This window comes from Protopterus annectens, chromosome 13.part0 (genome assembly GCF_019279795.1).
Source record: "Protopterus annectens isolate FY-2018-M chromosome 13.part0, PAN1.0, whole genome shotgun sequence".
Classification (NCBI taxonomy): Eukaryota; Metazoa; Chordata; order Ceratodontiformes; family Protopteridae; genus Protopterus; species Protopterus annectens.
The window spans coordinates 661,735,083-661,747,683 of NC_056747.1; the positions used below are offsets into that span (position 1 = coordinate 661,735,083).

Sequence of the window (12,601 nt, forward strand, 5' to 3'; positions counted from 1 at the left end):
AAACCTGTCTGAAAAGATCTATTGTATGTAAATTTTTTTTATTATTTGAATTTTTCTGATTGTTTATATAACACTGTATAAAACTGTTGTTGTGGAGCTTTTCTCCCAGGGCCTCTGCTGTAAATGGACCAGGTTCCAGTCGGACTTTCCCGGTAAACAAATGTAAAATAAAAATAGTGGCACTGCACGAAGCTTCAGAGACCATCCATGTGCAACTATGCCACGGAGACCTTGTACCAGGAAGCAACCAAGCGTAATCTTAACGAGTTTATTTATAACAACCGTTTTCGCCACACACCAGTGTGGCTTCCTCAGAGAAAAGTAAAAAACAGTAAGAAAAGGCACACGCCCCTTTTATACAAGAAAAGGAAATGACAACATAAATTCCTAAAGAAATAAAACTTAACAAGCAAAAATTAAAAACATCAAGCTTTTCAACATAGTAAAAATACAGAAAATAAACTTCATATAAATAATAACAATCTTAAAAAAATTTTTAATAAAAGTGTATGATGTGATGCTTGTCAAAACTTCATTATGAAAATAAAATAATAAAGTAATAAAAGGTTATACTGGCAAAGAATGTGAGTATGTTTATGTATATACACAGTCACAGAAGGCCACATATACCACTGATCTGTGACTGTTGTCCCTCATTTTACTTGGGAAAGACCGATCGCAGATTAAGAGATCGAGTGTATGAGCACATTTACGCAATCAAGAAGAACTCTGATGTAAATGCTCTGGCTAAACACATCGATAGTCATCCCGGACACTCCTTCTCGTTTATGGCGATAGACCAAGTGGCCAACAACATTCGGGGTGGCCCCACACCCCTCTTTTTAGAAGTACGTGAACTCGAGTGGCAACTGCGTTCCGACGCATTTAGCTACCCGGGCTTAAATGAAAACTGTAACATCTCAGCAGTACTTAAGCTGAGGAGTTACTTGAGATAGTGCCCTTTTTGGTATCCTTATATCACCAGTTCACGTTTTCATTTAACTACTCCACTAATATACCTACCCTCTATTATAGCCTTTGCACTATTTTGTGCCCCCCTGCAGTTGCACTTCCTACGACAGGGGACTGCCCAGGTTTCATATGGTACTACTTACATACAAAAAAGTATATCCTACTTGATACCCTGCTACCACCTGAGTTTACTTATGTGACCTTTGCATTAATGAAATTGCGTTATAGTAATTTTATACTTTGTTTTCACCATTAGTTTCACCTTTATGTTGTATATACATAAACATACTCACATACTTTGCCAGTATAACCTTTTATTACTTTATTATTTTATTTTCATAATGAAGTTTTGACAAGCATCACATCATACACTTTTATTAAAAATTTTTTTAAGATTGTTATTATTTATATGAAGTATATTTTCTGTATTTTTACTATGTTGAAAAGCTTGATGTTTTTAATTTTTGCTTGTTAAGTTTTATTTCTTTAGGAATTTATGTTGTCATTTCCTTTTCTTGTATAAAAGGGGCGTGTGCCTTATCTTACTGTTTTTTACTTTTCTCTGAGGAAGCCACACTGGTGTGTGGCGAAAACGGTTGTTATAAATAAACTCGTTAAGATTACGCTTGGTTGCTTCCTGGTACAAGGTCTCCGTGGCATATTTGTTTTTCAACAGTTCCTGGTCTTTTGTATCCACATCCATGTGCAACTAACAGTGGGCAAAACTGCCTTTCAGTTTGTAGCCTGCTACAGACCACCCTACCAAACACAGGAACCTCACTCTGCTTTCGGAGAACACTGGAGAATATGAAGGTCTCTCCAAACACTATTATATTGGGTGATTTCAACTACCCAAACATCGAATGGGAAAACTACTCAAGCCCAAACACCCTAGCCAAATGGTTCCTAGAATTTATAAACTCAAATGTTATGGAACAACTGGTCACCGCTCCCACAAGAGGGGAAAACATGCTGGATCTGGTCATCACCAACATGGGGTCTCTATGTTCCACACCAGAGGTATACCCCTCATTGGTAAGATCAGACTATAAACAAATCTCACTGGACATCCATATTCTGTCCCCATCCCCAGCCAAGGAAACCACGGTGAAGAACTTCTCAAAAGCAAAACTTCACACTTCTCAGAAACTGAGGTGGAATCCTTCAAAGCCCCCGGGCCAGTGGACAATACGGCCCAAAATGCAGAATCCTTTACAAAAGCATTCTATGAACACATACAGGAATGCATGGAGCATGCTATCCCAAATACAACCAAGACTCACTCCTCCAAAGGCAGGAGACCTGTCTGGTGGACCCCAGCCATAAATAAGCTATACAACAGAAGGGGAAAGCTACTACATGACAGAGCAAAATCCCAAAACGGGAAGGCATCACTGATCAGTACTAGCAAGAAACTACGATCCCTCATAAAATCTTCTAAGACCACAGCTTTGAAAGAAAAATTGCACAAGACACTAAAGATAATCACAAGGCCTTCTTTAGTTACGTCAGAAACCTGGGAGGCAACTCCCAGATATGCTCAGAGTTGGTGCAAAATGACAAAAAATTCACTGAACCCACAGACTTTGCCAACATCCTGGCAGAAAGGTTCAGTGCAAACCCCCCCCCCCTTCCCCCCCAAAAGAGCAAATGTCTATCCCAACAGAGTGTAGCCTTCCTGAGATCACAGATGCACAGGTGAGAGCTGCCATCTCCAAAGCTAAAAACACAGCATCAATGGGACCAGACGGTGTCCCGGGCTGCGTCTTACACGAGCTCCAAGAAGAACTAAACCCTCATATAAAGTCACTGTTCAATCTCAGCCTTACTACAGGATATGTTCCCAAGGAATGGCGTACAGCAACGGTGGTGCCACAACAGACCCCGGAAACTATCGCCCTACAAGCCTGACTAGCCTGGTCTGCAAAGCTATGGAATGTATCATCATGGAAATCATAAACAAAGTCATTGGGAACCTCTAGACACTGGATCCTACCCAATTCGGCTTCGTTAAGGGCAGATCTTGCCTCTTGAACCTGGTTGACATCTTTGAAACAGTTACCAAAGCCGTAGATGAAGGGAAGGTAGTCCACACAGCCTACCTGGACCTCGCAAAGGCCTTTGACACAATACCCCACTCAGGCATCATAAATAAGCTCACCAGCTTAAATATCAACCCCTATGTCACAAGATGAGTTGCAAACTGGCTCAGGGATAGAACCCACATGGTCAGAATAGCAGGTGCAATGCCAGACTCTAAACCAGTTACAAGTGGTATCCCACAAGGCTCAGTCCTGGGACCTCTCTTGTTCAGTATATATATTTCTCAGAGGTACATGCTAACATGGGTGGACTATGGCTGACCAAGTTCGCAGATGACTGCAAACTGGGTGCTATAAATCGACTCTCCGACTGACACAAGCATCCTCGAAAAGGGTCTCACAGAGACGGATAACTGGTGCCAGAGCCATGGCCTAAAGCTAAATGCCAAAAAGTGCATAGTCATCCCCTTTGGAAAAAACAAAGTGCCCACAAATTACCACATATGTGGTAATCCATTAAGTACAGAAGTAATTAGGGACTTGGGGACCCAAGTAGATAGCAATCTCTCCTTTGACAATCACGTTGCCAAAGTGGTTAGAAAGACCTTCTATATAGCCCACCTTATCATGAAAGGGTTCACATCTAGATTAAGAGAGGTCATTGTGCCCCTCTACTCATCACTTATCAGGCCCATAATTGAGTACAATGCCCCATTTTGGATGCACTTTACCAGACACCTTCAGCAACTGGAAAGACCCCAAAAGTATCTCACCAAGAGGATCAAGGGGCTCAAACAGATGCCCTATGCAGTTCGGCTAAAGAAACTCCAGCTCTACTCAGTTGTGTACCACCTACTCAGAGGCAATCTGTGTCTGACATATAAAGCCATGTCCAACCCAGAATTAATGGACATGCTTCACCTCAGGAAATCTAAATCCCTTAGAGCTACATGCTCCAGGGGACCTGAACCTCAGCACAGAAATAAAAATAGGAAATGCTGGAGGGACAGATTCATATCCCAGAGGCTCCCTCACTCTGGAACAAAATCCCAATCCATGTCAGGCAGAGCCCCTCACTGACCCTCTTCAAGAGAAATCTTGACGAATGGATGGGAGATCGTAGGTTTACCCCTGGGATCTCTTCTGGGTCGCTGCTCAACAGTGGTACAGTAAACAAACCTTAAAAGGGCTACCTTCTGTGACCTACTATACAAAGGCACAGTCAACTAATCTAAAAGGGTGGCAAAAGCCAAACATACTCTGGCTAGGCTTATAAATGCCCTAGGGCAGATAGATCTATGTCTGGGCTCCCCCCATTTGCTTATCAACATGTTGAAAATCCGTGGTTCCAGTTTCCACTCGTGTGGGTCCATGAGGTTTCTGCTTAGTCCATCTGCCGGTGTATTCAATTTTCCTGGCAGGAACTAAGGCTGTAGATGTACTTGGTAGCTCAAGGCCATGTTCCACAATGTCATGGCTAGTCTGCAGAGGGGGTAGGAATGGGTACCCCCCTGCTTGTTTATGTACCACATAACTGTGGTGTTGTCCGTCTTTACCATTAGTTGTCCTGGAAGAATGTAGTCCTTGAAGGCTGTCAGAGCATTCTGTGCAGCTAACATTTCTTTTTGATTGATATGTAGGTGCATTTGATTTGGGTTCCATTTGCCCTGAATGCACTTCCCGGCCAGGTGAGCCCCCCATGCATAGTCTGATGCATCCGTAGTTAAGGTTTGGGCGGCAGGGGGTAGTGTGAATGGTAGTCCCTTGTTGTGGTGGCAGGCTTCTGCCCACCGTAGGAACTCTAGGCGTAGGCATGGTATGATGGGGATCATTGTTTCCAGGCTGTGACAATGTTGACTCCATAGACTTTTTAGATACCACTGTAGTTTCCTAATATGCAGTCTTGCATATGGAATTAAAAGAATGTAGGAGGCCATGAACCCCAATGCTTGCAGTATTTGTCTTGCAGATAGCAGGGTTTTTGTGGCCACTTGTTTGAAGTAAGTTACCAAATGAATTTGCTTCTCTGGTGTGAGGAAAGCCATCTGGGCAGTTGTATTCAAACTTGCACCCAGGAATGTAATCTGTTGACAGGGTACCAGTTGTGATTTCTTTTCGTTTATGGTGTACTCCAGACAAGTTAGAACCCTTTTTACAAATGTCAGACTATTTAGAAGTATGCCATGGTTTTCTGCCTGAATTAGGCAATCGTCCAGGTATGGGTATATTTGAATATTTCTTTGCCTGCAAACTGCAATAACTGGAGCCAGGCACTTCGTGAATACCCTGGGTGCAGTAGACAAGCCAAAGGGCAGTGCAGAGAGCTAATAATGCAAGTAGCCTGCTTTAAAGTGTAGGTATCTTCTGCAAGATTCCCCGATTGGGATGTGCAGGTATGCTTCTTTTAAATCCAGAGTTGCCAACCAGGCATCTTTGCCTAGCATAGGAAGTAACTGGTGAAGAGTCAGCATCTTGAATTTTGGAATCTGAATCTCCAGAAAGGTGTTAGACAGATCCAGGATTAGATGCCATGATTTGTCTTTTCTGGGTACCAGAAAAAGCCTGGAATAGAAACCTTGTCCCTTTTCCTCTTCTGGTACCAGTTGAATAGCCCCCATGCCTAAAAGGGAAAGTACCTGTTTTTGAGCCTCTGCCCACTGATTTGGGGACAGGTCTGGCCACCTGTTTGGTGTTGGCAAGGTGTGGAAATGAAATATGTATCCCTGGGACACTGTATTTAAAACCCATTTGTCCTGGGTTATGAGTTCCCAGTTCTTGGCATGAAGAGCAATCTTTCCCCCCCAAAGGGGCAGTTAAAAGATAAGTGCTTGGTAATTTTAAAAGGAAGTCATTGAGACTGTTTACTATAGGGGTGTGTCTTGTTATTTCCAGATTTGGAAGTGGAGGCCCCCCACTGCTTGGTTCTGAGAGTCCCCTTGGACTGAAACCTGGGGTTTTTGCTGTGCCTGGGTTTGGCCTGAGAAGACCTGGAAGGGACCGGAAAGGACCAATTCTTAGTAGGCCAGTGCCTACGAAATCTAGGAGGTTGCACTTGTAAAAAATCAGTTTGCATAGATTTAGCTTTATCTTCCATCTTTTTAAGAAAGTCTTCAGACTTGCTGCCAAACAGGCAGTCCTGATTTAAAGGAGCATCCAACAATTTAGCTTTAACATGATCAGGCAAAGATTGTTCCTTAAGCCAAGCATGCCTTCTAAGCACATACCCAGTAACAGCAGTCCTGCAAGAGGCCTTTAAAGAATCAAAACCACATTGCAAAGTATGTTTTCCAACTTGTTCAGCAGAATGCAATAAATCCTGTAAATCTTTATTTTCCACACAGTCAGGAATCAACATCATTTTCTGTTTAAGCAGTCCAATAACATGTTGCTGATATTTTAACATATGAAATTGGCAGTTTAAAGCTCTGATTGCCAAGATTGCAGAAGTATAAACCTTTTTACCCCATCTATCCAGCACCCTGGAGTCTCTATCAGAAGGGGTAGGATTTTTAGCAGTAGAAGCCTTAATGCCCTTGGGTCCCCGAGAAATAGTCTCTGGATCTGCAGAAGGATTTTTCAAAAGGAACTGGTGTGACTCAGGACCCCTGTAGTATCAGTCAGGTTTACTAGGAGCAGGAGGCAGGGAATCAGGGGCCAAACTGGATTCCTAGAAAACATCATCAACAATGTCTAGTACAGGAGGTATAGCCAAAGGCCTATGCTGAGGTAGAAGAAAGAAATCCCTAAGCCTCTTTTTTGAATCAGAAAATTCTTGGCTTTCCCAGTGAAAATGCTTCCTTAAAAGTATGTAAAGTTTCCCCAAAAGAAAAGTCCTCAGGAGGGGAAGCAGAGGGAATGGAATCCTCTGCATCAGAATCCTCATAAGTATGTATGGACAAATCCAGGTTACCAGAAAAGTCAGAAGAAACAGAATCCTGATCAGAAGATTCATAAGCAAGCTCAGCCCTAGGCCTCCTGGGGGGGGGGGGGGGGGTTGCCTACCCCTGATTAGAGAGTTATTAGATCTTCACCCATTTGTTATCATTTGTTTTTAGGCATAGGGGCCTGGGAGTCGACTTTTTAGACATGGAGCGAGATTTAAGCCTTTGTAATGAAGGAGGTGTCATTTTATTATGCAAGTCTGTAGGTCTGAATACACCCTCAGAAGCCGGTGCCTGCACAGTGGCTCTGGACCCATCCAAGGTAGAGACATCCGCGGGTGCCATAGTTGAAGTATGTCATGGCATTCCGGACTCCGAATGGGTCTCAGTAGAGGCCTGCGAATCAGAAGTGAAGGGCATCAGGGGCTGCGAAAGAGCCTCACTGAATACCGGTGAACTGGCGACTGGCTTAGGAGAAGCGTCGTCTGCAGTTTTGGACCTCGGCTTGTCTCGGTCTTTATTTTTTTCAGAATCCCGGTAGTCGGATGGCTAATCGACAACATTTCTGGATAATTAAACAGAGAACTGAAATAATGAGAGGCAAAAATATAACGACGACGGATAGTGCGCTGATTAAATAAAGCACAAAACCGACAGTAAGGTACATCGTGGTCAGGGCCTAGGCAAGGAATACAGTATGAATGAAAATCTTTATGAGGTATTTGCTTTCCACAAGTAATGCAATTATTAACTTTTAATGACATCGGTAAGGAGCAAGAAAAGTTTCCCCAACAGGGTACTTAACTTTAAGTTTAAGACTTCGGAGCTGAAACTCAAAAACGAAAATTTCAGGAGTCGGCCGACCGGCACTTGCGAACTGCTTCTGCTTTGGACACCGCATGGCAAGAAAGACGGATGTAATGGCGTCGGCTGCATGTTTAATACCCCTGACGACCTGACATCATGGAAGAAGGGACAGCAACCGACGCAGGACCCAAGACTTTGTTAATCAGGCCGACTGAGGGCAACCTGCCAGCAGATAACCTAAATGCAATGACTGCAACAGTGAAACACGAAGAACATCCCACAATCTCAGTCCTTCAGACACATACACACTTTTGCATACGCCAGTTTGCGAACTACATCCAGTCACCAAGATACACACATCACAGCCCTTCATGCTATCCTTCCCATTAAACCAGGTCTATAATGAGTGTTAGTACTGTCAGTGAACAAGTTGCTTTTCTTTCCTCTAGTATTCCAACAGCTGCACTGTCCAATACTCCCCTGCAAGTGATCACAAAATCAATGCTGGGTCATCAGAGTCACAGTCAGAGTTTTCTCTCTTCTACGCCATGGTGCAGACCAACCGCTATATATTTGAGCAGTCTCAAAAGAAATCAATAACACACATACATATATATGCTACTATGGTGCTCAGTTTTAAACCTGGGGAGAACTTGAGCTCAAATTTTAATGAAAGTGAACTAGCTATAGCAAACTGCGATGGTGAACACATGCCAATGATCTAGAAGATCTTGCAAGTGCATTTTTTCTAAACGATTCCCAAAATAAGCATTTGACATGAGGTAATTACAGAGGAAAGGCAACTCCTAAATATAAAAGATTGAGTTTTTTCCCCATATCGGCTATCAGTAGCTTGCACTGGTGAGAAGCCCAAATAATATATGTTGGTGCTTGGCCAATGTAGATAAAATAAATATAAATATGCGTATGTGTATCTATACATAATCGCACACACACATTTATATATATATATATATATATATATATATATATATATATATATATATATATATATGTATGTGTGTGTGTGTGTGTGTATTTGGGTTTATTAAAATTTATCTAGTGCACATTTTTATCTGAAGTTAATTTGACTGACAAGCATTTTTATCAACAGTTAATTTTATCTAAAATGTTTAGCACAGATAAAATGCACCAAAAATAAATGTTCACAAATGTGTGTGTGGGGGGGTTTCAGCGCTCACACTTCCTTACTTAAATATACTAACTCTAGAATCACACATCCACAGCTGTCAGTCAAATTAACTTTAGATAAAAAGATGTTGATAAATTTGGTGTTGATAAAAAGTGCATTAGATAAATTTAAGTAACTCCATATTACCGTACATTAAATCCTGATATATCAATGAATTGTTATATCAAACTTGCTTGATTTTCCTTTAGCCTATGTGGCTTCAGATAATACTGTGTTAAGTTAGGGGGTATAGGGAGCTTGCTCCTTGCCAAACCCAAGGCTGCTAAGCTCTTTTTTGGTTTTGGAAATTCAACAAAATGGTTCATCAATGGACTGGGACACGATGAACTGTACCATATTCTCTCTACGTTCTTCCACCTAGCAACTATATTTTAACCCTACAGTGGTACACTTCATTCAATTTATCTTAGTTGTTAAATGCCCTGTCCTTTTCTCCCAAATAAGGGAGAAACAGTATTGCCTGATCTGCTTTACTGCAATTGTGTTTCTTCCTACCTTCTTCTTAAAAGTACTCACTTGAATTTATTCTGCTGCCTTTATTACTGCTTGTTTAGTAGACTGATTAAATTGTAACTGTTATTCCAAGGCCCTTGGTTTAAGCACTTGGGCTTCAAACCAGTTGTTTTACATTAAGAAGGTTTGTGGTCTGCACTGTTGTGAGAGGACAGGAAGCGTACATCCTTCTAAGTTGGGAACTGCTGACTGGAGGCTCAGTGTCTGTTATTCTAAAAGTGTATTAGTTCTGGGTTAAGCACTTGGGCTTCAGGCCAGTTATTTTACATTAAGAAGGTTTGTGGTCTGCACTCTTGTGGGAGGAGAGGCTAGATTCTGCCCTTCTGAGCTGGGAATTTCTGGTTAAAGGCTTATTGCGCAAGCTTACTTGAACTGTTACTTTCTGAAATCGGTACGCCTTGTTTGCTGTAGCATAGACTAGATTCAGGCCTGCTGGATCTAGCTTTGTTTGTATAACTTGTTCACTGATCCAGGACGTCTTTTTTGGAGAAGGTTTCTCTGTACCTTAGTGGCAGGACTGTGCAGTTAGAACTTGTCTGATTGAAGACTGCTGGAACAGGGCTCAATTTTGAGCTTTTAAACTGGTTAATTGGGTAAAGTGTTATTTTGATTGCTCTATTTTTCTGAAAAAAATATTTATATATATTTATATATATATATATATATATATATATATATATATATATATATATATATATATATACATACACACACACACATACACACACACACACACACACACACACACACACACACACACACACACACACACACACACACACACACACACACACACTTGTTTCCCACCTTTCTGAACTAGTATAGTCCAGTTTTCTGGTCACTGTTGAATCCAGGGCTGTGTTACAAGTTTCTGTGTTGCCCATACCTTACTTGGATAGAAGTACGTTTCTCTGTTCACCTGTGAGAGAAGGGAGCTTTGAGCAGCCTATCTGTCCCTGGAGGAGTGGTTTCAGCCCAGAAGTTAGTAGTTTATTGGCCACTTTGGGCTAATTTCTATCTCTTTAACTTCCCTGCTATAAAAACCGCATTTGCGCAGTTTTTGCGTTTGTATTCCACTCAGCAAGTGCCTTCCGGGTGTTCTGCAAAGTCTACAGCAGCAGAGAGAGACAAAACTCGTAGCAAGCACTTATAAACCCTAGCACTAGACCCTCCTATACTGGACAGAAGGACAAGGCTCTCTATTCAACCTTACCAGCCATTCAGTAAAATAGTTCACTGTACCTATCCAGGCATGTCCAAAGGGCAGTTTCAGGCATACTCTCCAGTCCAACAGGTGAATCTGGGCATTTTGAGGCAATGTTACAACTGCCTCATATACACAGACAACCCTCTCCTCCTACCATCAAACAGAAATACATGTGAGAGATGCAATTATACAGCCAAACTGGAAGCTAAGCTCTCTCAACCCAAGGATGGATCAGACAGTCAAGAGGAGAAGGGAAATACTTGCATCACACCATCAGTCTCGCATAGACCCATTAAACCAGCACCGGCAAAAATACACAAATACACGAAAACATACTCGGAGGCTCTAAATAAAAATCTGCAAAAGCAACAGAGACCTCCAAAGCAGACATCCAAGCAATCTCCACCCCCCAACACAAATCATGAAACACATACTTCACAAAACCAGTGTGCCATGCAATCACAGTTCTTAAGGCAAAATAACTAATAGATGACTAGTCAGGCACACTGACATCCCACTCACTAGGCTGAATAAGGAGAAGGTTACTGTTAGCTGCCTGTCGGGTGCCAGCTTCCGTCACATAACACAAGCGCTCAGGTCACTCCAGAACAAGTACAACTCTGTCATTGTCCATGTTGGTGTGAATGACCTGAGCCGTACCTCCCTGGACTACATGAAGAGAGAGACATGGAAGAGCTCTCTGATCTTGTAGCCCAGGCCGGTATGACCCTGAGTAGCATCCTACCCTCACCAAGAATGATACCATAGTATAAAGAAAAAAATTATCAATTTCAACAATTGGCTAAGTTTCTGGTGTCATTCAAAGGGGATCCAGTGTCTGTCTGCTTGGGATGACATGCTCGACAAGCCACGCTGCTTCGCTAGAGACGGCTTGCACCTGTCACCCTTAGGCTTTTGAATACTGGCCAAGGCTCTTGCTACCCCCATAGTGCCTTTTTTTAGGCAAGGCTCAAAAGGCAAACCTAACGCCATAAACAGCACAAGTAACAAAAAAGTGTGGGCAATGCTACTCAATGCCAGAAGTCTAAACCTCAAAATGCATGCACTCGAGTCACTCCTCAGTATGGAGAAAATCGATATATGTGCAGTAACAGAAACCTGGTTTAAGGCTCCAGAGAGCACTCCAGCACTACCACGCTACAACTCATACCATACATTTCGGCCACAGAACCTGGACCGAAATACAAAAGGTGGGGGCATATCCATATTCATCAAGGATACCCACACCTCCCGGTTAGTGGCACAGCACAAAGCTTCAGAGATAATTCACGTGCAACTAACAACGGGCAGAACTGCAATTCAAATTGTAGCTTGCTACAGATCACCCACCACGTCCCAGGACCCCCATTCTGCATTTCTGGAAACACTGGGAAATATAAAGGTCCTACCAAACACCCTAATATTGGGTGATTTCAATTACCCAAACATTAATTGGGAGAACTACTCAAGTACTAACTCCCTTGCTCAACATTTCCTAGAATTTATAAACTCAACACCCTGGATCAACTGGTCAGAATTCCCACCAGAGGTGACAACATATTGGACCTGATCATCACCAACATGGGCGACCGGTGCTCCACACCAGAGGTCAACCCCTCACTGGTTAGATCTGACCATAAACGAATCACTTTGGATATCCACATTTCGCCCCCACCCCCGGACAAGTAAACCACTGTAAAAAACTTTTCAAAAGCAATTAAGACTGCGGTGGAAAGTTTCAAAGCCCCCATGCTAAAAGATAACATTGTCCAAGCTGCAAAATCCTTTATTAATGCATTCTATGGGCACCTAAAAGAATGCATGGATCGTGCTATCCCAAGCAAAACCAAGACTCACTCCTCCAAGAAAAGGAAACTATACAATAGAAGGAGGAAACTAGTACTGAAAAGAGTAAAATCCCAAGAAGGGAAGACATCCCTGATCAGTATCAGCAAGAAACTATGAT

The 12,601-nt window shown here is 42.3% G+C and overlaps 1 protein-coding gene across 3 annotated transcripts in view; it reads right to left on the reverse strand.

Annotated features, from left to right (window-relative positions):
* INPP5K (inositol polyphosphate-5-phosphatase K) overlaps positions 1 to 12,601 on the reverse strand; it is a 1,033,350-nt gene that overhangs the window by 980,659 nt on the left and 40,090 nt on the right. The gene's annotated exons all lie outside the window — the stretch shown is intronic.